Here is a 19,816-nt window from a genome sequence, read left to right on the forward strand (position 1 = left end):
TCCCAATGAGTGGAGAAAATGGTTACACTCTGCACAGAGGACCTCACTCACCCTGACAGTCTAGCTGGGTCAGATAGGAGGAGGCTGTCTGTGCTATACTGTCACAATTAGGATATCTGTTATTTGAGAACAAATTTTAGATAATAGCATTGTTTTGAATTTAGCACTAGAAAACAGTTGACCCTCACTTCTATCTCCTCTATCATCCCTAAAGCCTGAGCTTTGAGCCACCACTTTGCCCCATCTAATTTTTTAGTTAAGAATTTACCTAAACCCAAAGGGGCTTAGAACCACTGCCGTGAATATTTCCCCTGGACACTTTAGCGCTGTTCCTGGACTTTGAGCATATGAATACACCATTATGATGATCTGTGAGTCCTAGTGGACCTGTGTTTTGTAAATGCTGAGAGAGCTGTTCTCCCCCTTGAAGCTCATTGTGACTCATGTGATTAAATGGATTTAACACAGATGGGAAAAACAGAGACTTCCTAGTTTTTAAATCCTCTCTACTCTAGAACATACATTCACATCCCCAAGCAAATAACTGTGAATCATATTTTATTTGGAGCTGCTAGTTCACAAACTTAAGTAATCTAAGTCTTGAACAAGCCTGCCAATTGCTTTTAGAATTTTCATTTTTCTACTGCTTGCCTGCTCTAGCACCAATAAAAAGCATAAGGATAGAATGTTATTTAAATGTTAGAATGTTATCAATATTTTAAGATTAGGAATAGTTGTCATTGATTGTTATTTTCTAAGTATCTCCCTCAAAAGGAAGAAAAATCAAAATAAAGCATTCTTATTTAAAATGGTAATTATTGATCCACCTATATACAAGTTATTAATATAGAATTGCATGAAAAAGTCTTCTTTTCCCTTTCCTTATCCTCCAAACAAACACCTGCATTTCCCAGAAGGCCATTAATAATTTGAGCCTTTTGAGAAACATTATTTTTATAAAAATAATACAGTGCAGGCCTCAGAATTATTTTTAAATGTTACCAGAAAAAACAGACTCTCATTACCCCCACTCAGACTAGCAAAGGATTTTTTATTGAGGCATACTGGGCATTAAATCCAGGGGCACTCTACCACTGAGAAACACCCCTAGCCCTCTTTTTCTTTGGTGCTGGTAGTTGAACCCAGGGGCCTTCTACCTTTGAACTACAAATCCAGACCCATTTTTAAAAATTTTTATTGGTTTTATTTTTTTATTTTTTTGGTTGTACTGGGGTTCCTGGAAACCCTTCTACCTCCGGCATACACTCCCAGACACCTACTTTTTATATTTTTATTTGGAAACAGGGTCTCTTAAGCCAGCAAGGCTGGCTTCAAACCTGTGCGATCCTCCTGTCTCGGCTTCCCAAGCGCAGGGATTACAAGTGTGCACCACCACGCCTGGCTAAATTTTTTATTTACAAACAGGGTCTCACTAAATTATAGAGGACCTCACTAAGTTATTGAGGCTGGCTGTGAACCACTCCAAGCTCCTAGCCCTTTTAAATTTTGATTCTGAGACAGGGTCTCACTAAATTTTTGCGTCTGTCTTCTAACCTGTGATCTTCCTGTATTAGCCTCCAAGTACTGGGATTACAGGCCTGCACCACTGTGTCATGCCTGGCTGTGGCAAGATTTTAACTCGGCCCACAGAATAGGATGATTGATGCTACACTGTAAGGCCAGCTTCTCTTGTCATTTCCAAGGACTTTTGTCAGTATTTTCTCCAGGAACCCTTTGTTTTCTTATATTTTGTCATTGAGAAAATATTCCATTTCTCTTTTACTCTCCAGTAATCAGAGCCAAATAGGTCCCTAGAATGTACAATTACTTATATTAAGATACTGATGAAAATCATTACTGTTTAAAGACCATCTATTCATTCATTCATTCAACAGATAATTATTGACTCCACCACTGAGCTAAATCCCCAGCCCTTCAACAATAATTTTTGAGCAATCAAAATATTTTAAACATTGATCCAGGTGCTAGAAATAAAAGTTAATGAAGCCACCAAAATCCTACTTTTGTGGAGATAATATTTTGGTGAGGTGAGATAGGCATGAATAAATAAGTAATAAATGCATCAGGTCGTCATAAATGGAATGGAGGAAACCCAGGAATGGTGGCTCATGCTTGTAATCCCAGTACTTGGGAGGCTGAGACAGGAGGGGATCACAGGTTTGAGGTCAGCCTCAGCTACTTGGCGAGCCTTCCACAACTTAGTGAGAACCTGTTTCACAATAAAGAACTAAAAATAGGGCTGGGGGTGTAGCTCAGAGGTAGAATGCCCCTGGGTTTCATCCTTAGTACTGCAAAAATAATAAATAAATTAATTAATTAATTCAAAATATCAATACCACTTCTGGGTATCTACCAAAAAGAAAGGAAACCAAATTACCAAACTAATGCATCCATATCTATGTTCATAGCTGCACAACTCACCATTGCCAAACTATGGAACTAGCCAAGATGTCCATCACCAGATGGATGGATTACAAAACTGTGGGATATGTACACAATGGAATTTTACTCAGCCATAAAGAAAAACACAATTACATCATTTTCAGAGAAATGGATGGAACTGGAAGACATCATGCTAAATGGGATTAGTCACAAAGAAATAAAAAATTGAATGTTTTCCCTAATATGTGAAAGCTAAGGAGAAATGGGTAACAGGAGGAACTCTGATGAAGAAAGAGATTCTAGAGATGAGCAAATAAGGTGACCTGACTGAGGGAATGGGAGGGGAGAAGAGGGAAATTTTCTAAAGCACAGGATGTACTTAAACATATCAAAGTCAATCACTAAGCCAAGCATGGGAAGGAGGGAGGGGAAGGGAATAGGGTGGGAAATGGGTAGGGGCTAATTGTATGATGTGTGCATATATGTCTCCACCATCTTTTATCCAATTAATACATATGACTACAATGGACCAATAAATATTTTATTAATAGACTGCTTTATTTGTGTGTGTGTGTGTGTGTGTGTGAGTGTGTGTGTGTACTACTGGCAATTGAACCTCTGTGTGTGTGTGTGTGTGTGTGTGTGTGTGTGTGTGTGTGTACTACTGGCAATTGAACCTGTGTGTGTGTGTGTGTGTGTGTGTGTGTGTGTGTGTATGTGTAGTACTGGCAATTGAACCCAGGACATTATACCTCTGAGCTATACACCCAGCCCTAATTTTTTATTCTTTATTCTTTCTTTCTTTCTTTCTTTCTTTCTTTCTTTCTTTCTTTCTTTTGGAGGTACTGGGGGTAGAACCCAGAAGCATTTCTACCTCCGGGATATACTCCCAGACCTATTTTATACTTTATTTGGAAACAGGGTCTCACTAAGTTGCTGAGAGCCCCACTAAGTAGCTGAGGCTGGCTTCGAACCTGTGCATTCCTCCTGTCCAGCCTCACAAGCACTGGAATTACAAGCATGCACCACCATGCCCAGCTACCAATAAAAAATAAATAAAAATAAATTTAAAAATAGAATGGAGGAAGATAAAGCTTAGTAAGATTGTGAGAGAATTCTAGGAATGTTGGACCTGTCGGCCCCCAGGAAGCACGCACCCTCCCAGTAATCACTCACAGGCAGAAGTCGATGCAATTTACAAGAGGTTTTATTATGTCCAATGCTGGGGTCGCCTCTCAAGTTGAGGAATCGACCCTTAGCAACAGATGTTGACAGCTTTTATACATTTTAATTACAGAGGCGCGGTTAACATTAGGTGTTTTACTATCATTGGTTTTTATTTCTAACCTGTCTCAGGATTGGGTGGTTTGGCCAGAGATATCATTTTTTAGCTCTAATGACAGTTTGTGGTAACCAAGGTCCTGGTATCCTGGTGAGTGGAAAGTCCCTGAATTGTTACTTTTGTCTTCTAACAACGGTTGATGGGGAGCTAGTTTCTGGAACACAGGGAAGTAAAGTCCTAGCAACGGCAAGTCCCAGTACCTGCAAACAGGGGCACTGGGGCGGAAAGTTCCAAATGCCGAGGTGGTTGGGGTACTGGGGTCCTACAGGAATTGGGATGCTATTTTATACAGGGTGATTAGAAATGGTTTCTCGAAAGGCAGTGTTTGAGCAGAGATCTAAGGAAGTGAGGAAATAAACTAAAGATCTGTCTAGAAAGGGAGCCTTTCTGTCTGAAGAGGAAGAGCAAATATAAAGACCCTGAAGTAAGACTATGCGCTTGGTATCTTAAAGAAATGCTCATTCTGTTCCAATGTGATTTGAAGATAACAAGCATAGGCAAAAGATGAAAAAAAAGAGGAACCTAAGAGTACATTAGGTAAAAACAAAATTGGCTACTCCTGTGAGTGAGCTGGGGAGATCTGGAAGGGTTTTGAGCACAGAGAAAGTGTGATCTAACTTATTTTTTCCAAAAAAATCACCTTGAGAATTGTTTGAGATAACGATTAAGGGGGCATGTGGGCTGGTTGTGAGGGGAATAGGACAGAAACAGCTGGGCCAATAAGGAGATGGTTGTGATAATTCAGGACAAAGGAACTAGAGACTGCTGACCAGATGGTAGCAGAGAAGGCAGCAAATACTTGTTAAATTTAGACATATTTTGAAATGTGTATGAGGTGTAAGAAAAAGAGGAATTAAGCATTCATCCATGTATACAACAAATATTTACTGAGAATTTATTATGTACCAGGGACTCTTTGATATGATTGGGATAAATGATTGGGTGAACATAGCAAAGAAAATTCCCTACCTTTGTGGAGCTTTTTTTCATAGTGGATAACAACAACTAACATTTTTGGCACTTTTTATGTTTCAAGCATTTTGCTTTCTTAACTAATTACCCTTCGCCATAATCCAACCAGATGTTATTCTTGGGTTGTATGGTATTGCCCCGTTTCACAGATAAAGAAACTAAGGCACAGTTCCTTGATAAGTATCACAGCCATGTTTCAAAGCCAGTAAATCATTCTGGAGAGCCTGAGATCAAACCCTTCTACTGCCCCTTTGGTAGTCCAGGATTCCCTGAGCAGGAGCACATTTCAGAGTTCTTTTCACTTTTGTTCCCACAAATTTCTTTGTATCATACTGGATTGGAGATTTCTACAGAAGAACCCCCAGGGCAGTTTCACTGACCAAAGATGCCAAATGTTCCTGGCAGTGTGTCATGTTTTCAACAGGCCTGATAAACCTCTGCCCTTTGGATTTACACTTAACCATTCTAGTGGATAAATAGAGTTAATATGTACATGGTGCTATGACACATTTTATGTTGAAAAACATAGGATATTTTAGAAAGTACTAACTGGCCCAAATCTTTCAGTGCTCAGGCTTCAAATTTATTTAGAATCAATAATTTTTTCAGTGACAAGTGAAGTTATCCCTATGTATTTAAAAAGGACTGGAGCTCCGCTGAAAATTAAATCCAAGGATGCTCAACTCCCATATATAAAATGGCATAGTATGTGCATATGCCCTATGAACATTCTCCATATACTTTAAGTGATTTCTAAATTATGTATAATACCAGTAAAATATAAATGTTATGCTAATGGTTGTTATACTGTATTTTTTAGGGAATTGTAATGTTTTCAAATATTCTCTTCCACATGGCCCAAAGAAAGAAATGTTTATAGCTGTTATGTCCTTGAGCTTGAAAACAGCTGGTTTATTTTGTAAACATACAGAAATAACTCATTCATTGTCAATTACTTCAGAGAACAGGGATTTACTATCTTCTTTGAGTGTATCCCCCACCTCTAAGACATTAAATTGCTCAGACAATCATGTCCATTATATAAAATTATGTAGTATTTTCACATTATTATGTATACCTAAAATAATCCATGGATGACTTATGATACTTGATTCAATGCAAATGCTATGTAAACAGCTGATATATTATATTGTTCAGAGAATAGTGATAAGAAAAAATTATGGGCATGTTTAGTATGGACTTACATTTTTCCAGTATTTTTATCTGCATTTCCTGTGATATTAAATTAGTAATTTTTATATATTTCCTTATGTGGTTTGATACAATTTCATTAAAACATGTGTTCCATCTCTCCCAATTCATCTTATAAGCTCACTGAGGTCATAAGCTCTTATTTGCCTATAATTTTATTTCCCAAAAGCTTCAGTTATGAAGATCTGCCCACAAGTGAGTGTGTAATAAAAAAGTAGATGATTGGCTGCATTCAATAAAATGCTTTAAGAAGCAGCTCGTGATTCTCTATGCTTCATCCAAGAGAGATTTAATATCACTGTTACAGATAAAATACTAGGTGCTATTCTTTGAAAACTTAATTTTTGCCAATAATGTGTTTAGTACTTTCCATGAACTATTTCATTTAATTCTCCAAGTCTGAATTAGGTATCAAAATTCCCACTTTTTTCAGATGGGAAAATGAGAATCCAAGTCACTCATTAATGACTAAGCCATAGGTCTTTCCAATCTGTTAGCCACTGAGGATTTTCTCAATGAGTAAAAACAATCTTAAAAAATTGATATCGTCAATGATTAAGCTTTATTGAAGGGTGATTGAAATATAGTAAACCTTGCATATTTAAGATGTACAACTTGGTAAGGTTTTCTGAGTTTGGGGGGTGGTACTAGGTATTAAACCCAAGAATATTCTACATTTGAACTATACACGCAACCCTTTTCAAATTTTATTTTGAAACAGGTTCTCACAAAGTTACTGTGCACTGGCGTTGAACCTGTGATTCTTCTGTCTCAGACTCTCAAGTACTAGGATTACAGGCATGTGCCACCACACCCCACAACTTGGTAAGTTTTGACATATGCAGGCACATATAAAACTATCATCTTGATCAAGATAAATGGCAATGTCCATCTCTTCCAAAAGTTTCCATCCCTATTTCTAAGGCCTCTTTCCCATCATTTTCTATCACCACTCTAAACAGGCACAAAGTATTTTTGAGTGTGCAAGCAGTAACTTGCAAGAGTCTCAAATGATCATACAAGTTCTATACCTAATATGCTAGGTTCATTCGATTCATGCCAGTTTGCCAATCTGTGACTTGAGATTCTCAACACTGAACTTCAACTTCAGGTTGACATTTAAGCTGAGTACAATAAGAATAATGATGGTAAATTCTGCGTTAGAAACCCAACCTAGTAATTCAACTGGCCTGATTGATTTCTTTTTAGAAATAAAAGATGTGAATCATATCAGATAACTGAAACCTTAGGGATACTTTTGGACTCCTATATATTAGGAAAAATGGGTCTGGTATTTATAAGCTCTTGAGAAATTTCTATATTACCTAGTAGAGTGATTTCTACTCTGTGACAAAGCCAGCAGGTAAATTCATTTTAAAAAATAACCCTACCCAGTATTTATTTGATGAATGTACCTAAAAGTGATAGATTGCTACCAGGTTCTTAGAAAATGGTGCACAAAAGCCCTAAAGGGCTTTTCTTTATCAAATTGATTTATACATCTATCATCTTTGCTCATGTGCATCCTCCACCCACATATTAACCTAAGAATTTCACTCTAAATGGGGAGGAAAAACTGGATGAATAAGGACTGTGTGAACATCTGGACCCTGACAGACCACTGCCCTTAGCCACTGTTGCCCATATGTCTAATTTACAGTCTTGTTTATGAAATGGCAGGATGTGAGAAAGATTAATAATTCAAAGGAGTAAAGCATTTGAATTGATCTACATGATTCAGCTGATATGCCTTAAGAGAAAAGACTAGTCCTTTTGCACTTAAGACAGACGCATTAAAGATGTGGCTGTATACATGTCCAAAGCAGAAGGGAGAAGTATTCCCAATGTATGTAGTCATGGGCATAAACACTGGACTAGAAGCAAAAATGAGCCTATCAACTGCAACAGTTGTATGGGGAAAAGGAGCATTCCCGGTACTGGAGGTATCTAACAGTCCTGCATTGCTAACCTAGGATGGGCACACACATACACACACACACACACACACACACACACACACACACACACATGCACACACATGCACACACATGCACACACAGAGAAACAAACAACTGGTGAGGGTGAGAGGACAGTTGCAAATTAGTTCTACTCTTTAACACATTTGGTGGCAATCAAATGCCTGTGTCATTTAATTTCAGACAATCTTTTGTCTACCCATAAGAGATAGAGCAATTCTGCTTAAAACTTTAGAGTAGCTTCTATTCTATTTGCAGCAGTAGTTAGCAACTATAAAAGAAAAAGTAAGCAGGGAGAGGAAACTGCAAAGACATTTCTCCTTGATGTTCTTGTCAAAAGATAGAAGAATTCCATGGTTGAAAATATCCCAGGCAATTCAACCTCTCTGTAGTAAAATATTTGGTAGCCAAGCACTTCTGATCCCCAAATGACTCTATGAAAGGTAGGACATAGCTCATGCTGGAGCCCAGAAAGCAATGAATCATTTAAGAGAACTGAAAAAAATGACCTGCATTTATTTTTTTATTGAATGGGAAAAATTTGCAATGGAAATATAGAACCACTAAATTCTGATACGTCTTCTTTGCCAGTGGAAAAGACCTCCTCATTCCCAGTGGAAGTGGGATTAAACTTACATTCCATGAGGAAACTATAATGGCTTCCTCTGAGACAATTGCTGTATAAGACAACGAATGCTGAGTGTTCTCACAGTCCACCCTACCACCCCTTTCTGCTTCTAGACTGGTAACTGAGCTCAAGATCTAGCAGAACCCTAAATATGATGGAAAAATATGTAGCATGAGAAGCTGAACTCAACTGCAAAAGAACTAGTTGTGTTTTCTAATGTGTATCAACAGAAATCCCAGGAACCTATGTGGGAATAGATATTAAAGGTGCGGGCCAATGATGAAAGAGACCAAGAGTTGGATCAAGATAACTCTACTTATAAGAGCTCACCAAGCATAGGTTCTTCATTTAGTGTTGCAGCTTGTGGAGTTAGAAGAGAGTCTAACAGTTTGATAGTTAGATGAAAAGACCAAAAGGTCCCGAAGTGAGTAAATGGAATTGCCAGACCTACCTTAGATTTTGGAGTGCATTTTTCATTTAAGATCTCCTTACCCATCCATTAAAGGTCCAAAAGACATATCTTTCACAATAACTATGAAAAATAAATTTGTGAGAGGATCTTCAGTATCCTTGAATGGTTCAAGAGTGCTTTTTTTTTTCTCTGTAGGACAGAACTTGTACTAGGAACTTCAGTCACTGAACTGGTAAATCTAAATGAATGAGAGTAATTGGATTCCAGAGTAGCAGGGAACCAGTGGGGCACTTGATCACCAAAGGCAACTTGATTGTGGTTACCATAAACAACAGCAGAGTCAAAGTTGCAATTAGATTTGTCTAACCTGTGACATTAACTAGTTGATCATAGACTGTCTAAAATCAAACAGGTACCTGAGTATGGCTGCACATGTTTATAATCTCAGTGTTTGGGAGGCTGAAACAGGAGGATCAGGTCTGAGGCCAGCCCCAGTAACTTACGAAGGCCTTTAGCAACTTAGTGAGACCTTGTTTCAAAATGAACAGGGCTGGAAGTGTAGCTCAGAGGTAGAATGTTCCTGGGTTCAATCCATAGTCCAGAAAAAATAAATGAAGGAATGGAGAAAGGGAGGGAAAGTCTAATAAATGGTTACTTGATCTGTATAAATAGAGAAGTGCTGGTTAACAAGGAAGTTCTGGTGAATCAAGTGAACAATGAAGTCTAAACTGAATCATAATAGCAGAGAGTTAGTGAATTCATAATTTCAGCCAGTTTTCAGACCGAGTGCTCCTTGAATGAAGAAGAGAAAAGATCCCCTTGAGAAAGGGCTCCAGTCATTTACTGAAACTTATTCTGTTAATCTTTCTCTTAGTTTTCACCAAAGAGATTTATGATCTTATGCCAAGGTAACTGTGCACTGTGAAAAATAAAAATATCCAAACATTTCAGGGACTACAGCAGGCTGACTTCAAATTCCAATATGTAATTGTGGTTTAGCAATCAGAGTGGGGCATATGGAGGTCAGATGATCAATGAGGTTTAAACTCAGGTCTATCACAGTAAACAAAGTAGATTTCCATTGTAAATTGATAGACACAGCAACTGAAATATCATCTCATTACTTCCCTGACCTTACAGAAAGGGCTATTATGGAGGGGAAAGCTAAGTGAATGCCACTAGAATGGCCTCTTCCTCAGGAAATAGGAAACCAAAAGCAATGTCCCATTCTTGCAGGAATTGCAGAGATTAAAGTCACTATCTTAGTCTTGAGAGATATAATAGTGATGATCCCCACACCATTTCCACTTAACTTGCCCATTTGGCCTATGGAGATGACAGGTGGACCTTGGAGACTGACAGTGGATTACTGTAAACTTATCCAGGTGGTAACTACAATTATAGCTTCTTTGCCAGATGTGGTTTCACTGCTTAAGCAAATTAACACATCCCTTGGTGCCTGCTGTGCAGCTATTATTCTTAGAAAATATTTTTTTCTATCTCTGTCATTATGGACCACCAGAAGCAAACTTTTCCCTTCTGTGTAAGGAGTTGTACATGGCAATGCACTCTCATGGTCCAACCTCATGTGAATATTAACTATCCAACTCCTATGTCATACATAAGTTCCCAGGGATTTTGATTATATATTTATACATTAAATCCTACAAACTGTCACATTGATCCATAATATCAATGACATCATGCTGAATGGACCTAGTGAAAAAAAGGAGAAATTTTCTTACTGGTAAGATTTTTGTGTATCATAGTGTGGGAAATAAATCAAACAAAACATCAGAGGCCTTCTACATCAGTACAATTTCTTAAGGTCCAGTAGGGTATGAGATGTCAAGATATTTCTTTTAAGGTGAAGGATTAATTATTGCATCTGACCTTTCCTACAACAACAAAGCACAATTCCTAGTATATCTCTTTTAATTCTGAAGGCAACATGTGCCTCAATTGGATATATTACTCCATCTTATAATCAAGTGATATCAAAAGCTGCTAGTTTTCAGTGAGACTCAGAATTTTTAAAAAATTCCCTGCAGCAGATCCAAGATAGTATTATAGCCCCTGGCAGTCACCTACAGATGAATCACAACACAGACTTTTGGCCTTGGTGAAAGCTGAAGGTTTAACCATGTAACACAAAGCTACGGTACAACTTGAACTGTACATCTTGAGTGAGACATTATGTGACCCAAAAAGTCATTAAGTTGATTGTCATTCCATCATCAAATAAAAGTTGTGTATACATGATCAGGCCTGAGAAGGCCCTGAAGACATAAGTTGCTTGAGAAGGACCCAAATGTCCATGTTCCCATCTTCTGCTGTACTTCTTTCTCTCTCCCAAGAGGCCTTATGGAAAGGACCCTACAACAGATGACAAAGTAGACTTGTCTAGTTTACAGATAGTTCTGCATACTTAAGCATTGTTAATTTCACATTATAACATATGAGTTTTGAGATACTAAAGTAAATTTTAAATATTACCTAAGGACTTTGATTTCCTTTCTGGGGAAGGGTCCAATGCTTTCTCAGTTGTACAAAGGATATTTGTATCTTGATAGGCTGAAGTATGACCTTGCTATTGATTTTATTTTGAGATTATGATTTTTTTTGGTGGTACTGGGGTTCCTGGAAGCCCTTCTACCTCCAGGCTACACTCCCAGACCTATTTTATAGTTTTTATTTGGAAACAGGGTCTCAAGCCAGCGCGTGCAGCTGGCTTCGAACCTGCGAGATCCTCCTGTCTCCGCCTCCAAGCACGGGGATTACAAGCGTGCGCCACCACGCCCAATGAGATTATGATTTAAAGATATGCATTTGGGTGTCATGTTGACAAGGGTTAGGCTTTGTGATGGTTAATTTTATATGTCAACTTAAGTGGACCTTAGAATGCTCAGATATTTAGTCAAAAGTTATTCTGGGTATGATTGTAAAGGTATTTCTGAATAATCTTAAAATTGACAGATTTAGTAAAGAAAATTGTCCCTTCTAATGTTGGTGGCCTCCAATCTAATCAGTCGAAGGCCTGAATAAAACAAAAAGGCTGGCCTTCCCACAAGTAAATTGGGGACTCCTCCTGCCTGACTACTTGTTTTCAGACTTGAACAGAAATATTGGCTCTTTTTGGATGTTAAGCATGTTGACTTTTAGACTGGAACATACACCATCAGTTCTCCTAGTTAGTAGGCGTTCAGAGTCAGACTGGAATGATAACATCATATCTCCTGAGTCTCTTGTTACCTTCTGCAGATATTGGGATTTCTCAGTATCCAAATTTGTTGATGTAATTTACAAATAATAAATATATAATATTTCTTTATTGTAAATTCCATATAGCTGATTAAATCTCATCAAATACTTTCAATTATTTTTTATGAAGTTTGCATCCTTAGCAAGGCTATGGTTGCAACTGTTGGACTATTGCTCTGACATTAGTAATGGTTGAAATTTTATTTAAGTTAATGAATGAAATTATGATGAAATATTAAAGATGTATATTGGAATTTTATCCATTCATCAATGACATAAATGAACACTTTGCTTAACCTGGAGTATTATACCATATGTGTAAATTAAAATATAATAAGCTATATAACATATAAAATGCACATATAGTATAAAATTTAATAGGTCTTGACACATGCATGCACACAAGAAACCACCCCCACAATCAATATAATGAATATATCTATTACTTCCAAAAGTTTCTTCTTGTCTTTGTCAAAATTCAAGTAGTAGATAAATTTTAGTCTTCTTTTTCAAAGTTGTTGTGCTTATCTTAAAGTGTTTGGATTTCCATGTTAGCTTTATAGGTGCACAATTTCTAGAGCATTCAGCAAAAAAAAATTTATTGGTATTGCATTTAACCTATCAATCAACTTGGGGAGAATGAAATCTTAACTATATTGAGTGCTTTTACCCATGAACATGGTTTATATCCCCATTATTTATGTCTTAATTTCTTTTAGTAATATTTATGGATTTCAGTTTTTAGGCATTGTCCTTGTTTTGTCAAATTTATTCCCTCAGTATTTCATATATTTGATGTCACTATAAATAATTCTGTACTTTATAATTGAAATTTCTGATTATTGATATATAAAAATTGATTTCCACATAAAACCTTTTTGTCCTGCACAATTATTATACTGACTAGTTCTAGTAGCATTTTTGTAGATAACATCAGATTCTCACTTATAATATTATATCATTTTCAAAGACTATTCTTTTTTCAATGTTTATATATATTTTTATTCTAGCACCAGACAAAACATCCAGTATGATGTCGAATAAAACTGGTTAGAATGTCTATCCTTGTTTTATTCCTGGTCTTAGGGGAAAAGCATTTAATCTATCATGATTAAGTACAATGTTAGCTACAGGGTTTCTAAAAGTAGCTTCATTGAGCTATCATTGACATAAAAATTATATATTTAAGGCACAAAACTTGATGGTTTGATATACATATACAATGTAAAAGGATCACCACCATTTTATCACTCCTACAGGGTTACCATGTGTGCATTTGTATGTGTATGAAATTTAGGATCTAGATTCTTAGCAAATTTCAAGTATACGATTCATAAAGTATATTTTCACCAGGCTTTGTGTATTATCACCAGAATTTATTCATATTACATAACCTAAATGTTGCTCCCTTTGACCAATAGTACCCCATTCTTTCCTCCTCTAGTCCCTGGCAATCATTATCAAACTCTCTACTTCTTTGACTTTGACTAATTCAGATTCTACAGATAGTATGCCAATTTCTGGGTCTCCAGTGCCATTCATACCTTGATAAATGCCAGGGTTTATTTTTCTTACAGGCTGAATAATATTAAATTTTTTATTATTTCTAATAGTTTGTGAGGATTCCGAGGGCTTTTTATGTATTTGATCATGCCATCTGAAAACAGATCATTTTATTTATTTCCTTATAATTTGGAGGTGCTTAATTTCTCTGGGATGAAAGCTTCCAGTACTATGATGAGTATCAGTAGTGAGAAGAGTTATCTTGCCCTTTCCTGGCTCTTCAATTAAAAGATTGCTGTTTTTCTCCACTGATTATGATATCACCTGTAAGCCTTTCATATGGCCTTTATTGATTTTAGATATGTTCCTTCAATATTTATTTTATTGAGAGTTTTCATTATTAAAGGATATTGATACTGAATTTTATCAGATGCATTTTCTATATCTATTAAGATGATCATGTAATTTATGTCTTACATTCTGTTAGTACACTATGTAGTACTGATTAATTTCCATATTTTTTACCTTCCTTTCCTCCCAGGCATAAATTCCACTTTAGTATATTGCATGACCCTATTGAATTTGATTTGCTAATATTTAATTGATGAATTTTATGCCTATGTTGATCAGAGGTATTGACTTAAAGTTATCTGGTGTATTAGTTCTATAGCTTTGGAATCAGTTTGATGTTGGCTTCATAAATTGAAGAGTATTTCTATTTTATCTGTGTGGGGGGGACTTAATAAGTGTTGGTACTAGCTCTTCTTTGAATTTTTTGCAGATTCATCCCAATGGAGCCATCGGAAGGGTCTTGATAACTAATTTAATCTGCTATTAATCTGTTCAGACTTCATTTCTTCTTGATTCAGCCTTGGTAGGTTGCATTTTTCTATTAATTCATTTTTTTCTGGCTATTCAAAGTTTTGGCATATAATTACTCATAAAAGTCCCTTTATGCATGCTTGTAATCCCAGCATTTGGGAGGCTGAGACAGGAGGATCATGGTTCAAGGAAAGCCTCGGCTAATATTTAGTGAGGCCCTATGTAACTCAGTGAGACCCTGTTTCCAAAAAATAAAAAATAAAAAATAGGGCTGGGAGTGATACTCAGAGGTAGAATGCCCCGGGGTTCCATCCCCAGTACTGAAAAAAAAAAAAAAGTCCCTAATGATCTTTTCTTTACAAGTCAATATGTTTTAGCCTTTGGGTGTCTGCTATTCTTTTTTATGCTCTCATTTGTGCATTGTACTTATATATCACAATAATTACATTACCATAAAATTTTTAAATAAAAATACAGTGAGTTTTTTATAGATATGACATAGATGTTGCTGTTATTGTGATGATGATGATGATGATGATGATGATGATGACGACGACGACTACGACAATGATACTAGGGATTTAAACCAGGGGTGCTCTACCTCTGAGCAATACCCCAGCCCTTTTTATTTTTTATTTTGAAAAAGGTTATTGCTAAGTTACTGCACTCTGGCCACAAACCTGTGATCCTCCTCTCACAGCCTCCCAAGTATAAGGATTACAGGCCATGGTGCTGAGCACAGATCATATTATCCATTCAACCACTCTATGCCTTTGGATTAGAGAGTTTAATTCAATTGAATCTAAAGTAATTATTGATAGGTAAGGATTTACTATTGTCATTTTGTTTGTTATTTTCTGTTTTGCATTTCTTTTGTTCCTCTCTTGCTGTCTTTAGTTATTTGATTTTGTTAGTGGTTTAGTTCTTTTTTCTTATGTGTATCTACTACAGGTTTTCCTTTGTGGCTACTGTGAGGATTTTAAATTTTTTCTTGTAGCTATAACCATTTATTTTAATTTTATAACAAACTAAGTTCAATTACATATCAAAATTCTATATTTTATATGCTATATACATGTTTTATGTCCTTAAAGTCATTTTTCATCTTTTATATTGTTAATATGGTTGGAGTTATTCTTAATAACTTTTGCCTTTTAACTTTAATATTCCAGATAATTTGCATAAAACCAACAGAGTGATATATTATTTTGTACTTTGCAACATGTTTAATTTTGCCTGTGAGATATAGACTTTTATATGCTTTCAAAACACTGATTAGCATGTTTTCAATTTCATTTGAAGAATTCGCTAAAGAATTCTTTTTGAGGCAAGTCTAATGCTAACAAAAGCCCTCAGGTTTTTTTTTTTGTTGTTGTTGTTGTTTGTTTTTTGTTATGCTGCTGGTGCTTGTGCTGGTGGTGGTTTTCTGTTGTTTTGCTTCTATTTTCTACACCAAGGATTGTATCCAGGGCCCTGTGCATGCTAGGCAAGTACTCAATATGTTCAGAACTCCCTTTCTTTTTTGGGGGGTGGATGGGGCTGGGAATTAAACCCAAGGACATTCTATCTCCAAACCATACCCTATTTTATTTTTATTTGGAAACAGGTGAGATATAGACTTTGTAGTTATTCCATCTGTTGATGAATATCTTGGCTGGTTCCATAGTTTGACAAATGAATTGGGCAGCTATGAATATAAATATGCATAGATTTATTTGGTGGTTTAGTTTCCATTCTTTTGGGGACATACCTAAAAGTGGTATTGCTGGATCATATGGAAGATTATTTCCCATTCTTCTGAAGATTCTTCATACTGTTTTCCAAAATGGATACACTAATTTGCAATCCCACCAACAATGTTTCCACTTTTCCATACTCTCTCCAGCATTTTTTGTTGTTTTAGTTTTTAATGATTACCATTCTAATTGGTATTAGATGAAATCTCAGGGTAGTTTTGATATGCATCTTTCTGATTGCTAATGATGTTGAACATTTTTTCATACATTTATTGGGCATTTGAATTTCTTTTCTGCAATTCTGTGTTGGTGGGTTCTGTTATTGTGGGATTGTGGGAGCTCATTGCTTCCTTTCTATTATTCCTTCTCATGATTTCAGGTTTATATCTTGTTTTTTGATAGCTTATTCTAACTCTGTATGTGTCAGCTGGGATATACAAAGATATGTTGTGTTGTATTCAGCAATGAAGGTTGAGTCGAGAAGAAGGTGCTGAAGTAGTAAAATGCAAGAATAAGCTAAGTAACAGATAGTATTGAGTAGAATGAGAGTCTGAATGTGTTAGGGTAATAGTAGATATTAGAGATATTAAATATATAGAAGGACTATAGTAACTGTGTGGAGTATTAAATATAGTGATATGAAGTGTATTTAATACAAGACAAAAAAAAGAATTAAAAAAGGATAGATACGACTTCTGGGAAGATGGCGACTGAGAAAAGTGGGGCTTACAAGCCACACTAACAACCAGTCTCTATTACCACAAAATCAGCACCTTTCATAGCCAGAAAACACCATCAGCAGAGAAACAAAAAATATAATTACAAGGAACAGAGAAAAAGAGGGCTGGAAAAACGAGACACCAGGAAGAAAACAGACCCCAGTGCTGCAGCCGGAGCGATGGCGCGAAGCAGCGGGCGCCGTTTTCCCTTGCAGCATCAGGCTCCAGAGAGGAGGGGAACTCATAACAGAGCTCAGAACCAGAGAGGAGATAAGCTGGCCTCACACCCGAGAAAGCAGCAGCAGTGCTTTACTGCTGGCGGCAGCAGCGAGCTCACCGGACGGCACCAGACCAATGCACTCAACAGCCCATCAGGCTCCAGAGAGGAGTGGCGAACAGCGAGATGAGGTGAGCCGCTGCAGATCAGCCGGGAGGAATTTGTCAGATTTCTCGGTGCAGGGAGCATCTAAAGCTCCCAGAGGCTGGGCTCAGCACACCCTACAGGGAACCAGAGTGGAGCTCAAAAACAGAAAAGAAATATGCCAGCCTCATGGCTGAGGGCGTGGCAGCGGCACCATATTGCCACCGGCGGCAGCAGCAGCAAATTCACCGAGTCCACTACAGCTCCATCTGCACGCTCAACAAAAGTGAGTCAAATTGTGGCCCTTAGAGGAGAATTCCCAGGGACTTGACCCAGTGGGGGAGTGGCGGTGGCAGAGATATCACACCATAGGAGAATGCCCAACCTGGCACCCAAACATGGTTTAAAGCAGCCTCGATTGACTCCATGGGTCTGAGATTCTGCGATACAACCCAGTAAAGGAGTAGTGGGGTCTGAGATAACACAGACTCGAGATCCGGAGTACCTTAAGTGAAGTTGTAGTGACCCAAGGGAAGAAACCAGAGAAGGCATAAACTTCCAAAATCATGGGAAAGAGGAATAACAATGGAGCAACGAATGCCCACAACCCCACAACATCAGAACCTGATAAAACAGAAATTTAGAGATTTCTAGAAGATCAAATCAGGAAAATAACTGTGGAAATAATAAAGGTGTTTCGAAAAGAATTCAGAGAGAGCCAAAAAGAAATAAAGGATGCAATTAATGAAGTAAAGGCCTCAATTCAAACTACAAACAACAGACTAGACCACATGGAGAATAGAATCTCGCTCTTAGAAGATGATCATTCAAAAAATGAACGCATAGTTTCTAATCTAGAAAAAAATATCCAACAGCAGGAATATGACGTTGAAGAAATATGGGCCCATTTTAAGAGAGCTAACCTAAGAAAAATTGGAATACAGGAGGGAAAAGAAGGTGAAACCAAAGGGATCAACAATCTCTTCAAGGAAGTAATAGCAGAAAATTTTCCAAACATAGAGCAAGAGGTCGATACACAGGTCCAGGAAACTTATAGAACTCCCTTTAGACAGGATCAGAGAAGAGGATCCCCATACCACATAATTGTAGTGACCAATGTGGAAAATGACCAATGTGGAATCCAAGCAGAGAATCTTAAAGGCAACAAAAACAAAAGGCCAAGTGACATTCAGAGGCAAACCAATTAAAATCACTCCAGACTTCCCAAACCAAGTCATGAGAGCCAGAAGGGCTTGGAGTAACATATTCCAAACTCTGAAAGAAAACAACTTCCAGCCAAAAATTTCCTACCCAGCAAAACTTTCTATCAAATTAGATGGGGAAATAAGAAGCTTCCATGACAAACAGAAACTGAAGGAATTTATGTCTTCAAAACCAGCACTAGAGAAAATACTCAAAGAGATTAACTACAAAGAAGAAATAGGTAACACACACCAGAACCAGAGAAACAAGATTTTCCATCCAACAGAAAACTAAGATTGGTTATCTGTGGAGATTCATTATTTATGTTAGTCTTTTACCTATCTCTAAATGGTATTGTTTGCTTTTATTGTTGCTAATTTTTAGGATTTCTAGTTGGAATATTAATATACCTTCAGATATAGCATTTGGAAATATATTATCCCATTCTATCAGTAACTTTTAACTCTGTTTACATTGTCTTTGGATATACAATATATTTTTTATTTTTTTAGGGAGTTTGTTTACACTTTTGTTGCCTGTGCTATTGAAATCATATCCAAGAAATCACTGCCAATTTCAATGTTGTGAGGTTTTATGACCCAGATTTTCTCCTAAAAGTTTATAGTATTAAGATTTATATTTAGGTCTTTTATCTATTTTGAGTTAATATTTGTATATGGTGTTAGGAAAGGGTCCAATTTTATTATTTTTCATGTAATTATTACTTTTCAACAATATTTAGTTAAAAGATTATTATTTCCTCCACCAAATGTTCGTGGAAACCTTGTCAAAAATAACTTGACAATATATGGAAAAATTTATCTCTAGGCTTTATTTAACTCCAATGGTTTATATATCTGCCTTTAGAACAGTACTACACTGTTTCAATTATTGTAGCTTTATATGGTTTGATATCAGAAAATATACATCTTCTAGCTTTGTTCTTCTTCGAGATTGTTTTGGGTATCTACAGTCCATATTCCATATCAGGATAGATTTTTTTCTGAAAAATAAATAAATGTATGATAGTTTCACCTAAAAAAATAGAAAAAAATATTCTCTGGTAAGAAAGAAAGCATAAAGAAATATTGAAATGTTATCTTTAAGTCATCAAAAGCTTGGTATCAGACAAATGAAACTGTTATGTGAGATTATCATCGTTAATATTGGATAAATTGCTATAAAACTAGATGTCAACCACTAAGCCAAGCATGGGAAGGAGGGATGGGGAGGGAACGGGGTGGGGATCGGGTAGGGGCTAACTGG

The sequence above is a fragment of the Muscardinus avellanarius genome (genome assembly GCF_963383645.1).
Source record: "Muscardinus avellanarius genome assembly, chromosome: X".
Classification (NCBI taxonomy): domain Eukaryota; kingdom Metazoa; phylum Chordata; class Mammalia; order Rodentia; family Gliridae; genus Muscardinus; species Muscardinus avellanarius.